Consider the following 23530-nt stretch of genomic DNA (forward strand, 5'->3'; position numbering starts at 1 on the left):
GCTATAATTATTCTAATCTTGTCCTGAAAATCCCTATGTCAGTGATACACAGGGGATTGTAATATAGTCCTAGAGTCATCAATAAAAGTCAGTTCTTGAAACTTTGTCAGTAGACTTTCTTGGGATAGTGTACATCATTCTTCATGAATCTGCCAGTTCAGTTTCTACAGCATCTCTGAGACACTCTCCCATAGATCAAACAAGCCTGTGACCATTTGAGCTCCCTTTCTCTGTATACATCCGATATCTCCTGTTAATTCTATTTGGTACAAGCCCCACATACTTGGGCAACATTCTAGAAGGGGTCACATGAGTGATTTGTAAGCAATCTCCTTCATAGAGTGATTGTAATTCCACAGTATTCTACCAATAAACTGAAGTCTACCGCCTGCTTTATCCAAGACTGAGCCTGTCATTGTTTCACTTCATGTCCCCACCAAGTGTTACATCCAAGTATTTATATAAGTTGGCCGATTCTAACCATGGCTCTTTGATATTATAATCATAGGATACTACATTTTTTTCATTTCTGAACATTTGAAGGAAGCTATCAATCTTTGTATCATTTTGTGACTTACCATACGAAAGCGCTGGCAGGTCGATAGAAACACAAACAGACACATACATACACACAAAATTCAAACTTTCGCAACAAACTGTTGCCTCATCAGGAAAGAGGGAAGGAGAGGGAAAGACGAAAGGAAGTGGGTTTTAAGGGAGAGGGTAAGGAGTCATTCCAATCCTGGGAGCGGAAAGACTTACCTTAGGGGGAAAAAAGGACGGGTATACACTCGCGCACACACACACATATCCATCCACACATATACAGATACAAGCAGACATATTTAAGCTTGTGTCTGTATATGTGTGGATGGATATGTGTGTGTATGCGAATGTATACCCGTCCTTTTTTCCCCCTAAGGTAAGTCTTTCCGCTCCCGGGATTGGAATGACTCCTTACCCTCTCCCTTAAAACCCACTTCCTTTCGTCTTTCCCTCTCCTTCCCTCTTTCCTCATGAGGCAACAGTTTGTTGCGAAAGCTTGAATTTTGTGTGTATGTATGTGTCTGTTTGTGTTTCTATCGACCTGCCAGCGCTTTCGTATGGTAAGTCACATCATCTTTGTTTTTAAATATATTTTTCCCGCGTGGAATGTTTCCCTCTATTATATTTGTATCATTTTGAAATCTTATCAAGATCTGACTCAAAGTTTATGCAGCTTCTTTCATACAGTACTTCATTATAGGTAACTGCAACAACTGCAAAAAGTTTAAGGTTCCTATTAATATTGTCCACAAGAACATAAACAGCAAGGATCACAAACACACATTTCTGGTGCACATCTGAAGTTAATTCTACATCTGCCAATGACTCTTCATTCGAGATAACTTGCTGCGTCCTCCCTACCATTCTCAATTCAGTCACAAAGTTAATATGATGCACCATATAATTATACTTTTGACAATAATCATAGGTGTGGCACTGAGTCAAATACTTTTCGGAAGTCAAGGATTACTGCATTATCTGCTCCCTAGTTCCAAAGCTTTTGTATGCCGTATGAGAAAAGTGCAATTGGGTTTTACATGATCAGTGTTTCCAGAATCCATGCTGGTTGGCATGGAGGAGGTCATTACATTCAAGATACTTCATTATGTGTCAGCTCAGAATATGGTCTAAGATACTAAAACAAACAATGTCAAGCATACTGGACAATAGTTTTGTGATCATTTCCACTATCCTTCTTGTAGATGGATGAGACCTGCACTTTCTTCCAACTAGTGGGTATGGTTTTTCGTTCAAGTGATCTTGATAGCTTATAGTTGCAACACAAGCTAACTCAGCCACAAATTCAGTGTAGAATCTGATACTGATTCATTGGGCCCTGGTTTCTCAACACCACTGACACTAATACAGATTTCACTCATTTTTTTCAGTGGTACGGTGATTAAGTTGGGGCAGTTGTCTTGGGTTTTCCTATATAAAGAAACATTTGTAAACAGAGTTAAGCATTTCAGCTTTTGCTTTCGTACCCTCAATTTCAGTTCCTGTCTGATACACTAGGGGCTGGACACTAACTTCCATCGACAATCTTAGCCTTTCCATATGTCCAGAATTTGTTTGGGTTTTAAGAAAGATTATTTGACAATATTCTGTTATGATAGTCATTGAAGGCTTCAACATTGCTCTCTTAACAGCCAAATGTGTTTCATTTAGTGTATCTATATCTATAGCCATATGTTTTGTTTTATGTCTATTATGCAGTAGTCTCTGTCTCTCTAGAAGTTTATTTAATAGTTACTGTATACTGGGGAGGGTCCCTCCCATAATGAACTATTCTAATGGGTATGTATCTAACCAAGACATGGTCAACTCTTGTTTTCAACCTAATCCTTAGATCCTCTTCATACTCCAGGCCTGTGCTGAAAGTTTCAAGATCCTCATTGAGATATAACACTACTGACCTCGTATCTAGTTTACTGAATATATCAATATTATGAAAAGGACAGTTGCTACTCACCGTATAGTGGAGATGGTGAGTCACAGATAGGTGCAACAAAAAGACTGTCACAAACTAAGCTTTCGGCCAACAAGGCCTTTGCCAAAAATAGGCAATAGACAGATACACTCTCACAACCTGACACAAGCAATTCACACACACACGGTCACAGTCTTGTCAGCTGCTAGAGACAGTGTTTTTTGTTTTTTGTTTTTGTGTGTGTGTGTGTGTGTGTGTGTGTGTGTGTGTGTGTGTGTGTTGTCTACTTTTGACAAAGGCCTTGTTGGCCGAAAGCTTATTGTGTAACAGTCTTTTTGTTGTGCCTATCTGCGACTCAGCACCCCTGCTATATGCTGAGTAGCAACTATCCTTTTCATAATATTGTTACATTCCATCCTGGATTTTCCATTTTTTTATTGAATGTGTAATACATTGTTGATATTCCCTTGTGGAGTTTCCACTGTTCTGTTCATTTTAGTTGTCCTTTGCACTTTGGTAACCATTGTTGCAAAACCGCGTCAGGGTCACCGATATCAATTTCAATGTGGACATCCTCAAAGAAGTCAAGTCCATTTGTTGCCATTAGATCTAGTATATTTCCATCGTGGGTGGGGTTCTGAACTGTTCGTTCTATGTAGTTTTCAGAGAAGGCATTTAGTAATTTAGGTATTCCGTATGCTCATACCTTTGTTAATATTCTGTAGTGGGGCACAATGTCAAATGCTTTTTGGAAATCTAGAAACATGGAATGTGCCTCTTGTTCTTCATCTATGATTTGCAGAGTATCATGTGAGAAAAGGGTATAGAGAATTTGACATGAATGATGCTTTCTAAATCCATGCTGATTTGTGGACAGAAGCTTTTCTGTCTCCAGGAAATTTGTCACATTCAGACTCATAAGAAGTTCATGAATTCTGCAGCAAAACAATGTTAAGGATACAGGGTCCATTCTTTTGCTGTTTTTATATGCAAGAGTTATCTGTGCTTTATTCCAGTCACTTGGGATTTTGTGTTGGGTGACAGATTCACTATAAGTGCAAGCTATGTAAAAGGTCAATGACATAGAGAATTCTTTATAAAAAAGAATTGGGATTCCATATGGATATGGTGACACACTAGTTTTCTGCTCTTTCAGATGCATCTTTAAGACAAGGATGCCTATTACTATGTCCTCAATATGGGAATCTATCCGATGGTCAGTTGCAGTATGTCTGTATCATCCAGGTGTGTAAACAATATTTTAAACTCAAAATTTAAAACTTAAGCTTTCCTTTTATTATGATACCAGACAGGTCTGTTAGTAACTGGATAGAAGCCTTTGATCTGCTTATTGATTTTATGTGGGACCAAAATTTTCTTGCATTCTCAGAAGGATCTTTTGCTAAGGTATGATGGTGGTAGTACACTTCAGTATTGATCCTTTTATAGACGCATGAATCCCTACTAACTTTTGCCTGTCATCATTTGTGCATTTTCTTTTGAATGTGAGTGCAACCATCTCTGCTTCCTCAGAATTTTCTGAATTTTGTATTAAACCACGATGGGTCTTTTCTGTCATTGCTCTTCTACTTGTCTCACATTTCTCCAGAGCCCGATTTATAGTTTGGTTAAACTTTGCCCATAATTCCTCTACATCCAGCATACTGTAAGTAAATGATGTCCATTAATTCTCTGACTGGGATTCTAACAACTGCTTATTCACTCCTTCTAGCAAAATTACTCTCCTTGTCAGGCGCGGCTCGTGCTTTCTATACTGGGGAAGGCTGCGATATTTATCGATCGGAGCCATCAAATACCTAGGGTTACGCTACAGATTAGTCTGACATAAACAACTAAGAATTCAGGGGGGGGGGGGGGGGGGGATCACTCTCTACCCATAATTTTACGTACTGTATCTTCTATAATCAGGTATTCAATATCATTAGAAACTAACTTCGAGTTACAATCTTTGGTTAGTGTTTTTAAACGTCATCATTACATTTTCTGACACTTTGCAGCAAATCATATGAAAAGACGCGTTTCGGAGAGATCTTTAATGCGATGAATGTTAACTTTGCGGCTGCTTAATATTTTAAGTGTTTTCAGTTCTAAACTTAAGGGCGTTTATTGTGGTTTACCTCCAAAGCTCGAAGTTTATGAGTTCGCATGACGATACTGTGATGTTTTGGTGACGTTACAGGTCTTGTGCAAGTAAAACTCACTAAAATCTTGCAAAATACAGTCCGAAAAAGAAACTTGCTAATATCACACGATATCAACAAAAGCAGTCAGCATCAGCAAGCAAGGAAAGTAAAGTAATGGGACAAATTTCGCGCGCTTTGTCCCTTAATCACTTATGAAACTCTCGCTAGATGGCAGTACTGGTATGTTACTGTAATGTAGTGCACTCTGGCGGGATATTTGCAAACTTATTCTAATTGTGGATAAAATAGCCAATGGCAGAAGCAAAACAACTATGTAAAACATTATCAAAACAATAATACTAAACGTCGATTAATGACGCATCGAAGCGTAGTAGAGACGTGCAGAGACAGAGATTGGATAGCAAAGTTTCGGCCACTCTACATTCCTTTATTACATAGATAGTGGAACGTGAAAAACGTGTGGTGGTTGGTATGACACCCTTAGGCTGCAAGCTCTGAGCCTCCGGGTCGCCCATAAAGAGCAGTACTATGTAGAAGCCACGCCCCCAAACCGCTACTACATGCAGCTTACGGACGTTCCAAGGCGCAGCCTAAACACTACTAACCGTTCGGAAAACATCCATCGATAGAAACAGTTCCAAAAAAGGTTGACCGTCGTTATTTTAATTGGAATGGGAATCATGCGAAATTCGTCCTGATAAATTAAATTATGTAATACGTTCTTGCGAAATTTACTTTAACATATATTTTGGGGCGGTTCCGCCTCAGAGCCTTTAATTACGAGCCGCGCCTGCTCCTTGTCTTCTTGGTTGATTCGTTAATATTAATAACTATCATCACTATGATATTATTAATCTCAGTAGCTATACTAACACTGTTGATAATGTCAGGCCTGTCTCTAGCTACAAGGTCTGAAATATTTCCTTTGCATGTGGGCACTCGAACCAGCTACTCAAGACAATATTCAGAAAATGCATTCAGAAGTACTTCACAAGACTGCCTGTCCATATCCCCTGCAGTGCATCCGTAGATGTCCCAGTCCATACTCTGTAGCTTAAAGTCTCATCCAACTAATATTGCACAATCTGTGTCTTTACATGCTACTGACCATAGATTTCCTTTGATTGATTCTAATACTGTTATAGCAGAATTGGGTGGCTGTTAAAAACATCCGACAGTTAACTTGTTTTCACATAGACCTGTTGTATGTGTAGATAACTTCACAGTCACACTCAAATTCTACCTCAATGGAGATAATATTTGTTGACAGCAATGAACGTTCCCACTCCAATGGTATCTAATCCGTCTTTCTGATATATGTACCATGAATTGCTAATAATTCATTTGGGGGTAGGAAAAGACTTTTGATAGGTTGCCAGAAACAAATGACTCTACAGAAGTTTCTCCTTTATAGGGATTTGGTTAGTAAATAATATTTTTCTACTTTTGAACCATAAACCTTGAAGTTGGTGGGGTGGCTTGCATGCCCCAGCGATACAAATAGCCATACCATAGGTGCAACCACAATGAAAGGCTATCTATTGTTAGGCTAAACAAACCTGTGCTTTCTGAAGAGGGGAAGCACCCTTTTCAGTAGCTGCACAGGCAACAGTCTGAATGATTGACTGATCTGGCCTTGTAACATCAACCAAAATGGCCTGGCTGTGCTGGTACTGGTGTAACTGTTCCCGAGAGAGTGCAGCTCTACTGTATGGTTAAGTGAAATGGGCAACCTTCTGGGTAAAATATTCTGGATCTCGAGGAAGGGACTACTAAGGATGACATCATCATGAAGAGGAACAAAACTGGCATACAACTTAGTGGACCAAGGAATGTTAGGTCACTTAATTGAATAGGTAGTTTAGAAAATTTAAAAAGGGACATAGATAGACTGAAGTTATAGTGACAGTGAATTTCGGTGGCAGGAGGAACAGGACTTCTGGTCAGGTGAATACAGGGTTATAAGTACAAACTCAAATAGGGGTAATGCATGAGTACGTTTAATAATGAATAAGAAAATAGGAATGTGGGTAAGTTGCTATGAACAGCATAGTGAACACATTATTGTTGTCATGATAAACACAAAGTTCCCACCGACCACAGCAGTACAGGTTTATACGAAAACTATAGAACTGAAAGATATTGAAGAAATAAATAATGAGATAAAAGAAATTATTTAGAAATTAAGGGAGGCGAAAATTTAATTTTGATGGGAGCTGGAATGGGACAGTACGCAACGAAAGAGAACATATTTGTTCATATCAGTTTCAATGTGAACATTGTCAGAGAAGTCGTGTCTATTTGTTGCCATCAGATCCAGTGAATTTCCTTCATGAGTGGGGTTCTGAGCTGTGTGTTCTAGGTTGTTTTCAGAGAAGGCATTTGGCAAGGTTTCACAGGATTTCTTATCATGCCCACCCCACCACTAACAATACTGTAATTTTCCCACTTGATTGTTGGGTTATTAATGTCTCCACCAATGATCACAGCTTGATTGGAGAACTGAGGTTTCGTCTGAAGTTTTTGGTTATGTCAGGAGATGAGTCTGGTGGGTAATACAAGGATGCAGATACCATTTTAGGCCCACCCCTGATACTGAGTCTTGCACAAACAATCTCACATGCAGCTCCAATTTCTATCTCGTTGGATTTGAGTTTCTTGAATACTGCAACAGGTTTCAACCAGCTTTCTGTACCTAGTATCATGTGAGCTTCACTGCTTTTCTGGAGCTCTTCGAATTCTGGCACTTTGTTGTTAATGCTTTAGCAGTTAATCACTAGGATTTTAATACTCTCGCTTGTGAGAGGAATTTATTTCGATCTTACACTGATACTCCTTGATTTCTTACAGCTATCGTTATTTGGACTGAACGGAGAGTCACTTAATCTTAAAAAAAAAAAAAAAAAAAAAAAAAAAACACCCTTGTGTGCACTCCGCACACAATCAACTACCGTATTTACTCGGATCTAAGCCGCACCTGAAAAATGAGACTCGAAATAAAGCAAAAAAAAAAAAAAGAAAAAAAAAAATCCCGAATCTAAGCCGCACCTGAAATTTGCGACTCGAAATTCAAGGGGAGAGAAAAGTTTTAGGCCGCACCTCCAAATCGAAACAAAGTTAGTCCATTGTAATACGAGACACAATTTACGTCGAATGAATGACGATACAGCGACAGTAGTTTGGTTTGAGTCGTAAGCTTAGCAGTTAAGCTTTACCAGGTAGCCATTGCTATGCGTCAGGCGCTCCGTCCGTATTTATGCGAGTACCATTCCTTTTTTACGTGCTCTGTCTGGTTTGAATCGATTGCTTATTTTGCTTTGATCTGATAAGTGCCGTTTTCTTTGTTATAGGTGTCATCCTAAGCTGAAAATGCATTACTGTACTGTCATGGATTGTTTGTCGCATTCTGACAGTGCGTGTTTACGGCCTGTCGCCTCTCGCGGCACGGCTTGCTTTTGTGCGCGCTACCGCCGCTTACAATTAAAAAAAAAAAGAGAGGGGGGAATCGTCTCATTAGCGAAACAATGGCAAGAGACTGCTATTTGTTGTTACTTACACTGCTGCTTTCTTTGATAATGATCAACAAGAACCAAATAATAGACTGCGTATTTCAGAACATGTTCTGAACGAGAGTTCGGCGAAAATTTTTCTCCGTTTGAAAATCTTTGCGGCCGCTTCTGTAGTACATCAAATTCTGAACAGAAATTAGAGTCATCTTAGATTTAAAAATCTAGTCAGTCGCCATACTTCATTTCTGACTGTATCACATTAGGCATAAGAATAATACGAATATAAACATGACACGATACGTATATTCTTCCGCGTTTGCTGTTGTCTCACTCTAGTTTCGTAGTTTATTAGGCAGGATTTAAATGAGATAGCAGCAAACGCGAAAGAATACATGGCAAAATGTTTATATTCGATTATTCTTATGGTGAAGAGAATACTGCATGTGATTCACATTTCATCAGGTTCCTATTAGCAACCAACTCTTCTCACTGGTAGGAAAAAATTCAGAACGTAGAGTTGGCCATATTGACAAACATCCTAAACAGTCTTGCCAGTCGGATTTTCGTAGTACATTGAAATTCTGTTACATTCGAAGATGAACAATACGGAATTTGTATTTACTTCGTTGGATAATGTATGAAAATGCAGTGGTCGAAACTCGGGGCGGAGAAAAAAAAAGCTCGTCTTCCACCTTTTTTTTTAAATTTATTTACTGACACAGAGGTTTTGGCGAAAGTATTTATCTTTGTGCCTACAAAGCATACCTGTGTAGCGCTACATATATTCGACAGCAGAAGTTATAGTTGTACCGGCACCTACCAACGTTTTTCAGAACTTCCGCTTCCTTTGCACTCGATTCTAAGCCGCAGGCGGTTTTTTGGATTAAAAAAAGCGGAAAAAAAGTGCGGCTTAGATTCGAGTAAATACGGTACTTGGGTAGCAGCCTCTGATGTATACTATATACCTGACACTTTAGGGGCACCCTACAGCCCTCAACCCTATAGCGCAAATATAGGATGTACAGCCTAGCTTGACACAGAACCTTTGATGTCTGTGGTTCAGTTCTTCCACTTAACTCAGAACCAAAGGGCCATGATCAGGCCTGGGGATGATGCTGCAAATTATGAGCTTCATTGAAACCCCTTCTGCAAGTCTGGTCTTCTGAACTTTCTCTGCCAGTCGCTGGAATGATCAAAGTATGACCTTGGAGCCAAGATGACATGAATCATTTGTTCCAATGTGCACCACAGTCTTGCAATTGGTTGTACCCTGTTCCATCAATGGCTGCCAGAATAGTCTCTTCAACATGTCACATGAAACTCCCAGGCGCACATACACTTTGTGCCTCTGGTGTCTTTTCCTATCCATTTCTGCCATCATTTGCTATATGTCTGAACTGCTGACAATTAATAATCCTCTACCCTTTGGCATTTGCCCCCTCTTGACAGCAGAGAAAACAGGTTTCCCCAGAAGATGTGAGTCCCACTGACACAGCTTCAGTGAACGACAGCACCATGAACTTGTTGGTCCTGGACCCCATCCATCCTGTATAGAACTACTAGATCAACAATTGAGACACTACCTGCTGCCAAAAGGATGAGCAATGTCAGATCCCTCACTTCCTGCAGAGGAGACAGGATCCACAGGTAAGGATAGTGTCTGAGGTGCCTTTGGTACCTGTATCACTGGTACATGACTCTCAGGAGTTCTTTGAACACACTGATTTGCAGCAGCTGCCAATTGTTTGATAGTAGTCAGGGTGATTTCCAATTGCTTACAAACATCAAACAACTCATTCTGTGTTCAAGAAGGGCATCCACAGTGGGGCTGCATTTTGGCTGGTGCAATGTATTACAGGGCAGTGAGCAAATAATTTTAGACTAGGCCTGCTGATTATGAAACTTCCTGTCAGATTAAAACTGTGTGCCGGACTGAGACTCGAACTCGGGACCTTTGTCTTTCGCGGGCAAGTGCTCTACTGGCGGAAGTAAAGCTGTGAAGATGGGGCGTGAGTCATGCTCGGGTAGCTCAGATGGTAGAGCACTTGCCCACGAATGGCGAAGGTCATGAGTTTGAGTCTTGGCACGACACACAGTTTTCATCTGCCAGGAAGTTTCATGTCGGCACACATTCCGCTGCAGAGTGAAAATCTCATTCTGGAAACATCCCCCTGCTGATTTTCTTTTAATCTGTTGAGCTAGAAAAATACTAATTGCCTATATGAACTGAACAAAGAACGAAACAAGATTTCTGTTAAGGCAACAGAAAAACCTATGGTAAAAATAAATAGTTTCCTAAAACTTTTTGATTTTAGTTATAGTTGTTAACAAACTCGAAAATGGAGTTAATGTATGAAAAATGTAGATCATATGTACAGTACCCATATTTAAGGGAAAACTAGATGTAACACAATATGTTAGTTACTATATCTGCTACAGTAACTAAATCACAAACGCTGATTTACTAGAAATTAGATTATGCATAGGACAATGGTAACTTCTGGAAATTCTCAAAAATGCATGTTCATTTGTGTTGATGTACAATGAAATACCTGTTTGTAACAATCAGTAGGAATATAAAATGGAACAGATATGCTCCCAGTTGTGGGTAAAACATTTCAATTTATTGGCAGAAAATGGGGGAAATGCAATTGGTCTACAAAGGAGATTGCTTACAAACCACTCGTCTGACGGGGGATATTGGATGTATTACGGATGATCACAGCTTTTTTTGACACATGGGAAATTGTCACAGAGAGGCTAAAGAAACTGACTTTGTAGATATTTGGAGACAGATGCAAACTATCCTGACGGAGCCTACTTACAAAGTTTCACTAACTTTCTTTGAACTATCAGGTCAAAGTAGATTCCAGAGGGTGCCGTTACCATTAATTTGCAGGTAGCCTCATTGGGGACACTGCTCATGAAACTGTAAATATCCCAATTGATTGTCAGATGACTGAAGTCTGCTTCAGTGATGACAGTATGATAGGGGGAAACATACTAATGAACTTGAGTTTTTCACTATAGTATTTGGTTAGATCAGTGGGAGAGTCTGATGATTGATTGTTGTTGTTGTTGTGGTTCTTCAGTCCTGAGACTGGTTTGATGCAGCTCTCCATGCTACTCTATCCTGTGCAAGCTTCTTCATCTCCCAGTACCTGCTGCAACCTACATCCTTCTGAATCTGCTTAGTGTATTCATCTCTTGGTCTCCCTCTACGATTTTGATAATGATTGATAGAAAGACATAATTAGAAGTTGTCCACTCTTGATACTGAGTCTTGTCGAAACAGTATGGCATGCAGTATCAATTTTTATCTTGGTGGATTTGAGTTTCTTGCCTATTGTGAAAAATCAAACAGCTCCATTTCCGATTAGCCTATTCTTTTAATATCCACTTAGATTCATAACAAAATCACAGTTTTCAATTTCATAATGTACAGAAAGTTCTGGCTAAGAATTTCGAATTATTTAGGAATAAAGGAGGCGACATACCAAAAGGCAGAAGCGCTGCATCATCGACAGGTATACAAACAAAAGGGAAAGAGCTCGCTAGCTTTTGGAATAAAATTCCTTTTTCATGCTTGTAGGAGAAACGTGCACAGAAACACACTCACACTCATGCATACTCGTGGCTCCCTACATTGTGCTCAGTCAGCTGCCAGCTCTTTACTGCCCCACAGTGAGTGTATTGAGGTGAGGTGGGGTGCAGGGTGGTTGGATGGTGGTACAAATTGGGGCAGGAATCCAGTCAGTCCCAATTCTGACCAACATCCAACTGTGACCTTCCCACACTCCATTCTAACCATCTCCTGGTCACCTTCCAGGAATTCCCAACTTCCAACCCGGCCTCACCATCCTTTCCCAGGTCCCTCCCTGAGAACAACAACGAATCTGCAGAAGAAAGGACTGCCCCATACAACCTAAAAATGGCCAACATTATTGTTATGAACTGGAGTGACTACCTGGCAGAGGGCCTCTGTCACCTCCACCTGCAAGCTCTGCCAAAGTGACCCCATCCCAGAAGTCCAACGTAACCTCCAATCAGTGATGAAATCTTTAGGCCCTTCCCAGAACCTCTCCCCTAAATCCATCTCCCTACTCACCCGAACAACAGCCTGCACACCAACCTTCTACATGCTCCCCAAAATCCACAAACCAAACAATCCTGGGTGCCCCATTGTAGCTGATTACAGTGCCCCCAGTGAAAAAATATTGACCCTTTTTGACCAAAATCTGCAACCAATTGTCCAAAACCTAGCCTCCCACACTGCTGATACCAACCAATTCCTGCACCAGCTCTCCACTGTGCACACCCTTACCTCCCGTGTTCCTACGCGTCGCTTTACATGCAGCCTCCTTATACACCAACATCCCTAATGCCCATGGCATTTCTACGATTGAACACCACCTCTCCCAACACCCTGCAGATTCCAAACCCACCACTTCATTCCTCATACACCTAACCAAGTACTTCCTGTCCCATAACTACTTCATGTTTGAAATTTGTGGCACAACCATGGGCACCTGCATGTCATGCTCTTATGCCAACCTCTTCATGGGCCAGTTAGAGGAAGCATTCATAGCTTCCCAAAACCCCAAACACCTGGTGTGGTTCATGTTTATTGATGACATCTTTATAATCTGACCCAAAGCCAGGACACTTTATCCTCATTCCTCCGCAATCTCAACACCATCTCTCCCATTCACTTCATCTGGTCCTCCTCCACCCATCGTGCCACCTTCCTAGATGTCTATCTTCTTCTCTCAGATGGCTCCATCCATGTCAGTTCACATCAAACCCACCAATCACTAGCAGTACCTGCAGTTTGACAGCTGCCACCTCTTCCACCCCAAAAAATCACTCCCATACAGCGTGGCCACCTGACGCATCTGCAGTGATGAGAACTCCCTTGCCCAGTATGCTGAAGGTGGCCTTTACAGACAGGCAATACCCTCCAAACCTAATACACAAAAAGATTTCCCATGCCATATATCCCCACATACACCTGATCCTCACATCTATCCCAAAAACCAGTCACAAAGCAGTGTCCCCCTTGTCACAGGACACTGCCCGGGACTGGAATGACGGAACTGTGTCCTTTGTCAGGGATTTGATTATCTATTATCATGCCCTGAAATGAGGGACATCATACCCAAGATAGTACTGTCCCCTCCCAAGGTGGTGTTCTGCCACCCACCCAACCTCGACAACATCCTAGTCCATTCCTATGCCACTCCCACCCCAAATCCCCTGCCATGAGGATCATATCCTTGTGGAAGACCCAGGTGCGTGACCTGTGCAATCCACCCACCCAGCACCTCCTACTCCAGTCCCCGTCACAGGCTTATCCTACCCCATCGAAAACCAGACCACTTATGAAAGCAGCCATGTTATATACCAGCTGTGCTGCAACCATTGTGCTCTGTTTTATATTGGTATGACAACCAACCAGTTGTCAACAATGATGAATGGTCACTGCCAAACTGTTGCCAAACACAAGGTGGACCACCTAGTGGTAAAACATGCAGCAGAGCACAACATGAGAGATTTCAATGGGTACTTCAGAACCTGTGCCATCTGGATCCTCCCCACCACCAACAGCTTTTCTGAGCTGCAAAGATGGGAGCTATCCTTATAGCACATCCTTACTCATGTAACCTCCCTGGCCTAAACCTAAGGTAACTCTGTGTGTGTGTTTTCTCCTACAAGCATGAAAAGGAATTTCATTCCAAAAGCTAGCAAAGCTCTTTACCTTTCTTTTTGCATATGTCGACGACGCAGCACTTCCGCTTTTCAGCGAGACATCTCCTTTATTCCTAAATAATTCATAGTTTTCAATTTCAGGTTTCAGTCCGTTTGCTGTATTACATGAGCTCCACTGCTTTTTATTAACGCATTAACCATCAAAGACAATTTATTGCATTCTGCCAGTGAAGAAGTTATCAGTTTAGTCAAAAATCTAGCTCATTATCCATTATGATGTTTTTACTTTAGTAGATGTCAACTTAGTGCTGAATCAAATACTTTTGTAAGTCTAGAAACAGCAAAAGCATCTGGTTACTTCTGCCCGTAGTTTCTAGACCATCATATAGGACATGAAATGTGGGACTATCATTTTTCACTATTGGAGTTTACAGATTCCATCTTGGCTGCAATGGCGTTTGTCTTTTTGCTACAGGTAAGTTATTATGTTTGAACTGGGAATGTTCATAAAGTATGGTACTGATAATTTAGGTAGCTATTTGTATGCTCCGTACATCATTTGTACAATTAATTGTTATGAAGTGGAACAAGTCATTTTGCATTCACATGTAATATGATACAAATGTTCATCTACATTTTTTTCCTTCAGTACTTTTGCTGACTAATTATTCTTGCCTGTCACCTTGAACATATTATAAAATTAGAAATTCTTCTATGGAATGGATGGAGGCATCAAGAAGAAACTTTTTCAGTTTGTTTTAAAATTTAACTTAGTTGTATGTCATATATTTTTTATCCCTGGGTAAGTGATGAAAAATTTTGGTGGCAGCATTGTGCACCCCTTTTTGTGCTAAAGATGACCTTAATGTGGAGTAACAAATATAATTTTTTTTTGATATTGTAATATATACATAATTGATCCTCTTGAACTATAGCAGATTATTTACAACAAACTTCCTGTAGGAATAAATACAATGGGAGGCAGTAATCTAAATGTCTACCTTACACAGATGTCTACAAAATGTTCATCGGTGAGCTCCATATATTATTCTTAATGCACATTTTTGAGCAATAAACACTTTCGTTCTTAAAGTTGATTCACCCCAGAAATATTATTGAATAAAATACACAAAATATTTCAACACACTGATATGTCTCTCCCCAATATTTTCAATCATTCAGTGTCCAAATGTGGCTAAATTAATTGTTACAAATTTTTACATTTCCATCCTAGTTATTATTTCCTCACCATGTGTTAACACTTGTATTTGGTGTAGCACTATTACCTTTTTATGGGCAGAACTGAATCTTTTGTATCTTTTTGAAATTGAGAGTGAGACTATTTACAGAGAACCACTCAATAACACTTTTACGCATCTTATTTACCATTTACTCTGTTGCCATATATATGTTTGGATTGATTACAGTCCTAGTGTCATCCACAAAAAAGTAATCCTCCTCCTTGTATGTTAGATGGAAGGTTGTTTACATGTCTGAGAAGCAATAGAGTACCTATGATTCAGACTTGTGGACCCCGTAAGTGATTTCTCCACTCAAGAATCTCTCCTGCTTACATTGGTTGAATTTTTAGATGTAACTTTCAGCATTATATTAGTTAGATAAGACATTACCCTCTGGTTTACTGTACAATCAATTCTATTCCACCCCAGTTTCTCTGGGAAAGTATTTTATTTCACAGAGTCAATGGTTTTCGATACAGTAGTTAAGGATGCCTTTTTGCTGATGGATATGAAAAAACTGTTTTCCAACTAACAATAGTGATAAATTACAGTTAAAACGGATGTCACACCCAGCGACCCTTGTCTCCACGTGCTATGACATACTTAAATCATACATTACAAATAGGAAACAATGCACAGAAATCAGACATACTAGTGGGGGAAACATAACAAACTACAGATCAGAATTACAAACAGTTAAACACGGTGTGCCGCAAGGGTCTGTGCTTGGGACAATACTATTTATACTCTACGTAAATGACTTCCCTAGCTATATAAATCAGAAACTTATAATGTATGCTGATGACACAACAATCATTTGCAGAGCTGACACAAAGGAGGAGCTTGAGAAGGAAGCACTCCTGACTATCGAAAATGCAAATAAATATTTAACACAAAACAACCTGTTTATGAATCAGTCTAAAACAATAAATGTAGTATTTCAGACCAAGCATAGTGAAAATTATATATAAATGTTAATATAAATGGAAAGACTATTAAAGAAGTAACCAGCACAAATTTTCTAGGAACTACAATAGACAAACATTTGGCATGGGGGGAGCACATAGATGCACTGTGTAAAAAGATAAACAAACAGATCTTCATCATGCATAAAACAGCTAAGACTGTGGATGATAAAGTCCTCAATCAATGTATTATGGACTTGTCTTCCCACATTTGTCTTATTCAGTTCATATATGGGGAAGTGCACAAGCTGGCTACCTAAAAAGAATATTCACAATTCAGAAAAGGGCAGTGAGATGCATTGCAAAAATACCACCAAGACAGACCTGTAGGCAAGCTTTTGTACACTATAATATTATGACAGTATATTCACTGTACATATACCAAAGCATAATGGTGGTAAGGTCAAGTGATAAACACCTCCTAAATAAAGATGTACACAAACACGGTACAAGAGGAAATGAAAATTACTACATGATAAACAGAAATCTAAAACTGTCTATGACTGCCCCAGAAGAAGCAGGCAAAAGGTTTTTTAATCAACTCCCCAAAATCATTAAAAAAGAAACAGACCTAAAATGTTTTAAAAATCATTTGAAACTATATCTCACAGAGAAATGTATATACAGTTTGAGTGAATACTAAGATGGTGTTTAAATATGTTATATCGTTACTGAAATGTATCTTTAAAAATTATCATTTCTGTATGTTGTTTGGATTTGTGTGTACATATAATGTGAAACATGTAATACCTTTGTATGATTATGGACTATTTCTGTTTAATTATTTGTTTCATTTATATATAATGAAATCAAGTTTGATGTTAATAGCCTATTATATGACACACCCAATACTCTCAGCTGGATTTTCAGCTGGAGTCCATGGGCAAAGAATAAATAAATAAATCTTCTACACCCGATGTTTTTGCTGAAGTACCAGGAACAGCTTTTAAGAAACACAGCAAACCTGTTATTGCTGTTAATGAATGTGAAGTTTATCACTAATACTTTACTTGCCTAACCAACTGAGTACATTTCTTGTGTTCTGGGTGCTCTATGTACATCCTGGATACCAAGTCACTAATAATTAAACTACAATTATGTGTTTGCTGGTAGCCATCTGTTTATGAGATCTTAGAGATTAATTTTAACAAGTGCCACTATTGGTTGTCAAAAACCATTAATATAGCAGTCAGGAAACAGTGTGTGTATTGTATATCGGACATTAGGAGTTCTGTACATCCTCCCCTACCTCTTATTCTCCCCTGTGACGTTATTTCTGTAACTATTGACTTCTTGTAAAGGGCGAACTAATTTCTGGGGCTTTTCCTCACGGGTTTTTGCACAAAATTAACTCCCGTCAAGGGTGAATACAACTGTGTGATCTGAACAGCTATGGTTTTTCTTTCTTTTCAAGGATAGCAAATGAACATAAGAATTAAGTTACTCGACAGCATAAAATTTGTGCAGAGGCCTAAAGAACCCTACTAAAGCGTACAACTAGAATAATTCTAAATATGTAACAAACATATCTACATTATAGATGTTATTAGTTACGACGCAGGAAGGTCTACAATTAAAATAATTATCCCTGGACATTTACTATTTACCACTAGTGTGTTTTGTTGACGCTATTTTAACTGTGTATTTCGTCGTCATATGCACACGACGCATAAGTAATATACTTTAGTGCCTAGACTGATTTTTGCTACGGACTGTAATAAAGTGCAAGATGGGCATTAAATTTTTCCAAAACATTTAATAATTATGGGCATCTATTCCCCTTGTCTTCCGGCGTGCAAACACCCACCCACATTGACTTGTTTCGTTTCCCCTACCCTTACCCCTACACTTCCTTCACGTTTATCCAGTGCATGCAACGTTTTTAATTGGTGTGGAAATGGACACAACACAAAGTTTTAATATTGAAAAAGATATTTTTAAAACGTAAAACATCGATAGGTCAACTGTGTGAGCAACACAGTTGGGTGAAATGTGGCCACAAATATGCACTGTTCATTTTTCAGAAGACCTAGCTCTCGGTGCATTCACAAGGTTGGCAATAATGTTGACGTCACCAAAGTGACCAAATGGCTGTATCTAAGTTCACGTAGATGATGAAGCTGAAACATGAGTAAAGAATAATGTAAATTACGAACATAGCTCCAGAATCGAATAGCTGACTAGCAAGAAAAACTGACTTCAAAAGTCTAGATAATTTTGCATAAATAAAGAACGATACCTGAGAATATATATATATATCTTCCTTTTTATCCTCAATTTACGTCGGGCTCAATGGACTGATGCCCTGTGTACTAATCGGATCGCCTTGATGAAGAATACGCAAATATGTACTGTCTGACTGAATAGTGCTACCCATCAGTTCTGGTGAGTACGCACCGTTCGCTTTACTTAATATATTTAATGATAGTTTCTGTGTAAATATCAATTTACGATACTAATTCCAGCGAATGTACCGTGTAACCACTTCTGAACAAGATGGCGGACAGGTAGTTCCTGAAATTATTTTGCTGCGTGTTTTGAAATCATTTTCAAAGTTTTCAGTAGTGATCATTACGTGACTGACATTTGTAAACACAAATTCTAAAATAAGTGTAGTGTTTTTGTGGTCGTAAACAGAAACGGTAAGGTTATGATGTCTTTGTGGGCTACATTGTGTATCTACAAATTAGGTTTTGTTTTCCTGGAATGATAAAACACCGTTGCACAGTGACGAAAAGTTGAACACCTAGCACTTCAGTTATTATGTGTTTTGTTTGCAGGTAAATGTCTTTTCGTATTTTTGGGCCTTGTGGAAGTCATATCTAGTGTCATTGTGGTGAAACAGTTGTGCAGCGGTGCTGTTACAATGGCAAGGGTAGATCACTGGCTGTATCTCCGGTGTAAAGAGATAAATTTTCTAAAAGGCGCCTTAAAAATGTTATCCGGATTCTAAATTACGATAAATTACTTTTGGTGCCAGTTGTCCGTTTCTCAGTGATGTCAGCTGGGTGTTTACGTTTGATTATACAGAAAACATTGCATGTTTTCTTGTATGGAAGAAATTTATTTCGTGTGAGTTTATTTTTATTAACTGTTACAGTTATGGACTACGTTTTACGGTTTGTAGAGTGTCATATTGACATGGTCAAATTGTGGCAAAAGGTTTGTTGAGAATCAGCTGAGTGGTTAATCTTATTTGTATTGTTTTAGCCTCCAAATTGCGTCATTAGCTTTCTGAGTGTTTAGCCCATGCATTTAACAATTATTTTTGGTGTGCAGCCCTGTGAACTGACCCCTCAGTGTTTTTTGAATCGTAGTGCATATTTTATATCCACAGTATATTTGAATGTTGTGTTGAAACTAGTTGCAAGATTGTGTTCTCAGGAAATGTTACAAACATATGAAGTGGCATTAGTTGTGCCTTTCTGCAAATTGATTATATATCGGCCTTGTTCATTTACTTATCTATAGGCCTAATTACTTAGCAGAATGGTAGCTGTACCTATATGTAGAGACCTGGTGAGATACCCATGAGTGGAAGTTTCAGTGAGCAGTGCAGTAGAGTGGGAGTATTCAAACTTAGTTATTAAGTCACCAGCAATTCATGGTGGAGGGAAATTACATAGTGTAACCTGACCCTTTTCTGAGAGCGAATAAATCTGTGAAAATTGAATGACTTTCAGATGGTGTGGAATGTTACCGCCCATTGCCAGCCTTACCTATTACACACCACCACATACCGTAGCATTTTAGCAAGCACTGTTGATGCTGTTTATTCCAGTGTGCTGCCCTCTCTGTGAGAAAGAGGTGTGGGCTTGTTTCCCAACTCCTCTCTTTCTCTCATAGCAGCACACAAACCAGGGGACGATCATGTGCTTACACTTCCACCAACTACTGCAACAGTTTCAAGTTAGATTTTGTGTATAGTAGTCATATTTCCGTAATACAACAATGAAAATAATCAAATGTTAACAAACATGCAGATATTTATAATTACTTACGGGTCCCTGCACATATTGCCCACATGGCTTCTGGTCGATGTCAGGGCCGTGTACATATTCCTGCCTCTCAATTACATTCTTTCTGCACTTCTGTCCGGGAAAAAAAAATGATTTAGCACCTGTGTGTAATAAGATGATGTTGAACTCAATACGGTTAACATTTTACATCTCAAATCTTTGGCAGAGAGTTACCTAATATTAAGCAGTATAATACGAAAGTGTATGGCAGAGCAGTATAATACGAAAGTGTATGGCAGAGATGTGTTCTTGTTTCACCATTTCTTACTTTCTTTTATTTAGGGTAAACCTATGCTGTTTGCTATTTTATTTAAGAAGGGGAGGCCACGACATTGGGATCACAGATTCACTACAAACTGTGTACTCTTTTATTAGGCCATAAAAAACAGTATAATGTGCAAGTAGTAAGGTGCACTACTCAGGCAATTCCAAGAAAATCACAAGGGAAATTTTATGCTGCTTATTATGTAACTGGTCTATCTATGTGAAGGTGCCGGCAGTAAGAAGTCATTGTTATCAAGCGGTTACTGTTGGCGCATAGCGAAAGACTTGTGCATGAGGCTATGGTTCAAATCCTGCCATCACTTATTTTTTAATCGATATTTTTTTCCATCACTGGTCACATTATTGAATTTATACGAGTTTTGAGAGGTAATATAACGGGGACAAAAAAAACTACGTGCATTTTCATGAAGTCGCCGTGAATTTCATGTGTTATTTGATTATTTACTATTTCTAATAAAATTTTCAGGGTTGAGGAACAGGCTTGAAAAGCCAAATCAAACCTCGATAAATAATGATGCGAACGACGCTATTCACAATCAGTAATACAGTAAGTAACAATGTGCCAGACAACAAGACTAGTGTAAAATTCATTGTCAGATGTGCTCTCGATGTCACATGTTGCAGGATGGTATTTTTCATGAGCTAAAACATAAACTGAAACTTCATACAAATACACATCGTTTTTCTTTTGTTCTCATTATATTACATCTCAAATGTCATATAAATTAAATTAAATGACTAGTGATGAATGAAAAAATAGATTAATAATTAAGTTTGAGTGGGAGTCGAACCGTCACCTCAAAAACGTATGTCCGACGAAGCTCGAACGCTAATCACTTGATGACTAATGAACTCCGATTTTCGGCTACTATGCATTGATATATAAGGCACATAATAGACGTGTAAAAATTCTCATGCGATTTTCTCTGAATTGTCAGAGTAGTGCACCTTACTACTTGTACATTATTTTGTTTTTAATGACCTACTAGAGGTGTGCAAAGTTTGAAGTAAATCTGTGAGCCCAACACTGTGGCCTCACCTTACAAGATGTATGCTTTAGGTGAACTTTTAAAGATGTTTGTTTTAATCACCCCTATTGTTTCTTTGACAACTCATTATATAGTTTAATTTCCTTGTGGAACACACAGTTTTAAGTTTTTTTGATATGTTTAATAAGTTAGATTTGGCATTTGCTCCATGATAATAAATAGAACTGTCAGTGTAATAATTATTAGTATTAAAACCCCTAAGTCTTTAAACAGATTTTTACAGTGACTGCAATTACTGTTTTTGGTTGATATTCCTGTGTCCCTTTCTGTAATTTGAATGTTGTCACTGTATGATGTTTACTAGATTCCCCCAAAGAAACAATATTTCGTGCAGTGATATCTGATTTCCTGGCCACAATGAACAGTTGATTGCAACTGTAATTTACAGTATTAGTTTTAGTAATTTATTCATCCAAAGATCATTTCATAACGATACAGGATTTGTCAGCTTAATATAGGGAGAAACATAAGCTAGATATACATACAGACTTACGACTATACATATGTTTTGTGATGAGAGGTCAGGTGATTTGCTGTAGTCTTATCTAAGGAAACATCATGGAATTTGCCTGAAATGATTTATGAAAATCATGAAAATCCTAAATGTGGATGATCGAACTGAACATCTGCCTCCATTCTATTCACAGTACGTTGGAGTGTACCTTGTGGATAAGTTTCTCTTCTTTGGGGTTGTATGATGGATCTTGTTTATTTTTATTATTTACAATGCTTCCTTCACTTGGAACTCATAAGCAAGTTGAAGAGTAGGAATGAAGATGTCTGTCATCAAATTTCTTCCTTTCTTCAGAAATTTCAGTGAGAGGCACAGAAAATGTACCTTCCAAACAGGTGATTACATAAATGTATATTCTCTGTATAGAGGTGTGGGAATGCTTCCCAAACATACTTCACTTTTATGTCAACAGTACTAAGAAACTGAAGCTGTTGATGTCTCTATTTTATTGGGAAAGAACTAAATGAACCTGGACATTTTTTTTCCTTTGTATGAGGCAAGCACAAAAAATAAGAGTACTCGATTTTTATATTTTTCGTAGAAAAGTGTATTTGAAAAAAATTACTGGATATTGTTGATACACTTGTTGACTATTTTTTCACATAATCACTCTCCCATTCAGTGCATGTGGTGAGCTTTGGTATGAGCTGCTTCTGCTCTCCTTGAAGAACTCTTCCACCATTTCCTTCTTCCACTTTGAAACCACTTTTTGTACCTGCTCGTCAATTTAAAATTTAATTCCACCGATGTGTGCTTTCAGGGAGGTGAAAAACTGATAATCTGGAGGTGCCAAATCAGGGAAACATAGGGGGTGATTAAGAACATCCCAACCAAATGGGTCTAAGGGTGCCGTGTTGGCTAAGGCTGTGTGAAGATGGGCATTGTTGTGCAACAAGCACACTCCTCTTTTGCTTTTATCACTTCTTTTTAATTTTTTTTAGGGTCTCAAAATAATGTTGTGGATTGATGTTCTCCTGAGGCAGAAATTCAAATGAAATCGGCCCCTAAACAGTAAGGTCATGATTTCCCCCTCCCCCCCCACCCCCTCCCTAAAGATTGTGGTTGTGAATGTTTTGGCAGGTAGGGAATTGGTGTGATGCCACTGTGACAACTGTCTTTTCATATCAGATACATTTCATCTCCAGTCATTCTAGAGCTCAGACAATCCTTGCCCTGTAATTAAAGAAACTCAAGAAACTTGTGCGCACTATTGACCCAGTTTTTCTTGTGCTGCTCTGTCAGCTGTTTTGGGACTCATCTTGTGCACTGTTTCCGAAATCCTAGCATCCTTTTAGTGTCTCATATAAGAGAGTTGTAGAGGCACTGCAGAAATTTCATCCACTGACAATCAACGGTTGTCACGAAGTGTTTCCTTGATTTTTTTTTTTTTTTTTTTTTTTTTTTTTTTTGCACTAACTCATCAGTCAAAATGGGTTATCCACTGCTCTGTTCGCCATGGACATTTGTTCTGAACCAGTAATCTCCCTGCACCATTTAAACGCATTAATTATTTATGAAAAAATTGGTAGGTGTTGTTTCTTCCATGAGTGTGAAGTGGATCATAGCATGTGGCTTGCACTTGGCGGGATTCTTATTAA

At 38.8% G+C, this 23530-nt stretch overlaps 1 protein-coding gene across 2 annotated transcripts in view; it reads left to right on the plus strand.

Annotated features, from left to right (window-relative positions):
- The first annotated feature begins 18158 nt into the window (after nt 1-18158).
- Nucleotides 18159-23530, plus strand: part of LOC124787636 (cyclin-dependent kinase 12) — a 76085-nt gene continuing 70713 nt past the window's right edge. The window contains exon 1 of one of the 2 annotated variants that reach the window (XM_047254411.1): nt 18159-18450. The gene's annotated coding sequence lies outside the window, so the exon portion shown is untranslated. The remainder of the gene's footprint in view (nt 18451-23530) is intronic. The other variant, XM_047254410.1, reaches the window with a different exon arrangement.

The sequence above is a fragment of the Schistocerca piceifrons genome, chromosome 3 (genome assembly GCF_021461385.2).
Source record: "Schistocerca piceifrons isolate TAMUIC-IGC-003096 chromosome 3, iqSchPice1.1, whole genome shotgun sequence".
NCBI classification, from domain to species: Eukaryota; Metazoa; Arthropoda; class Insecta; order Orthoptera; family Acrididae; genus Schistocerca; species Schistocerca piceifrons.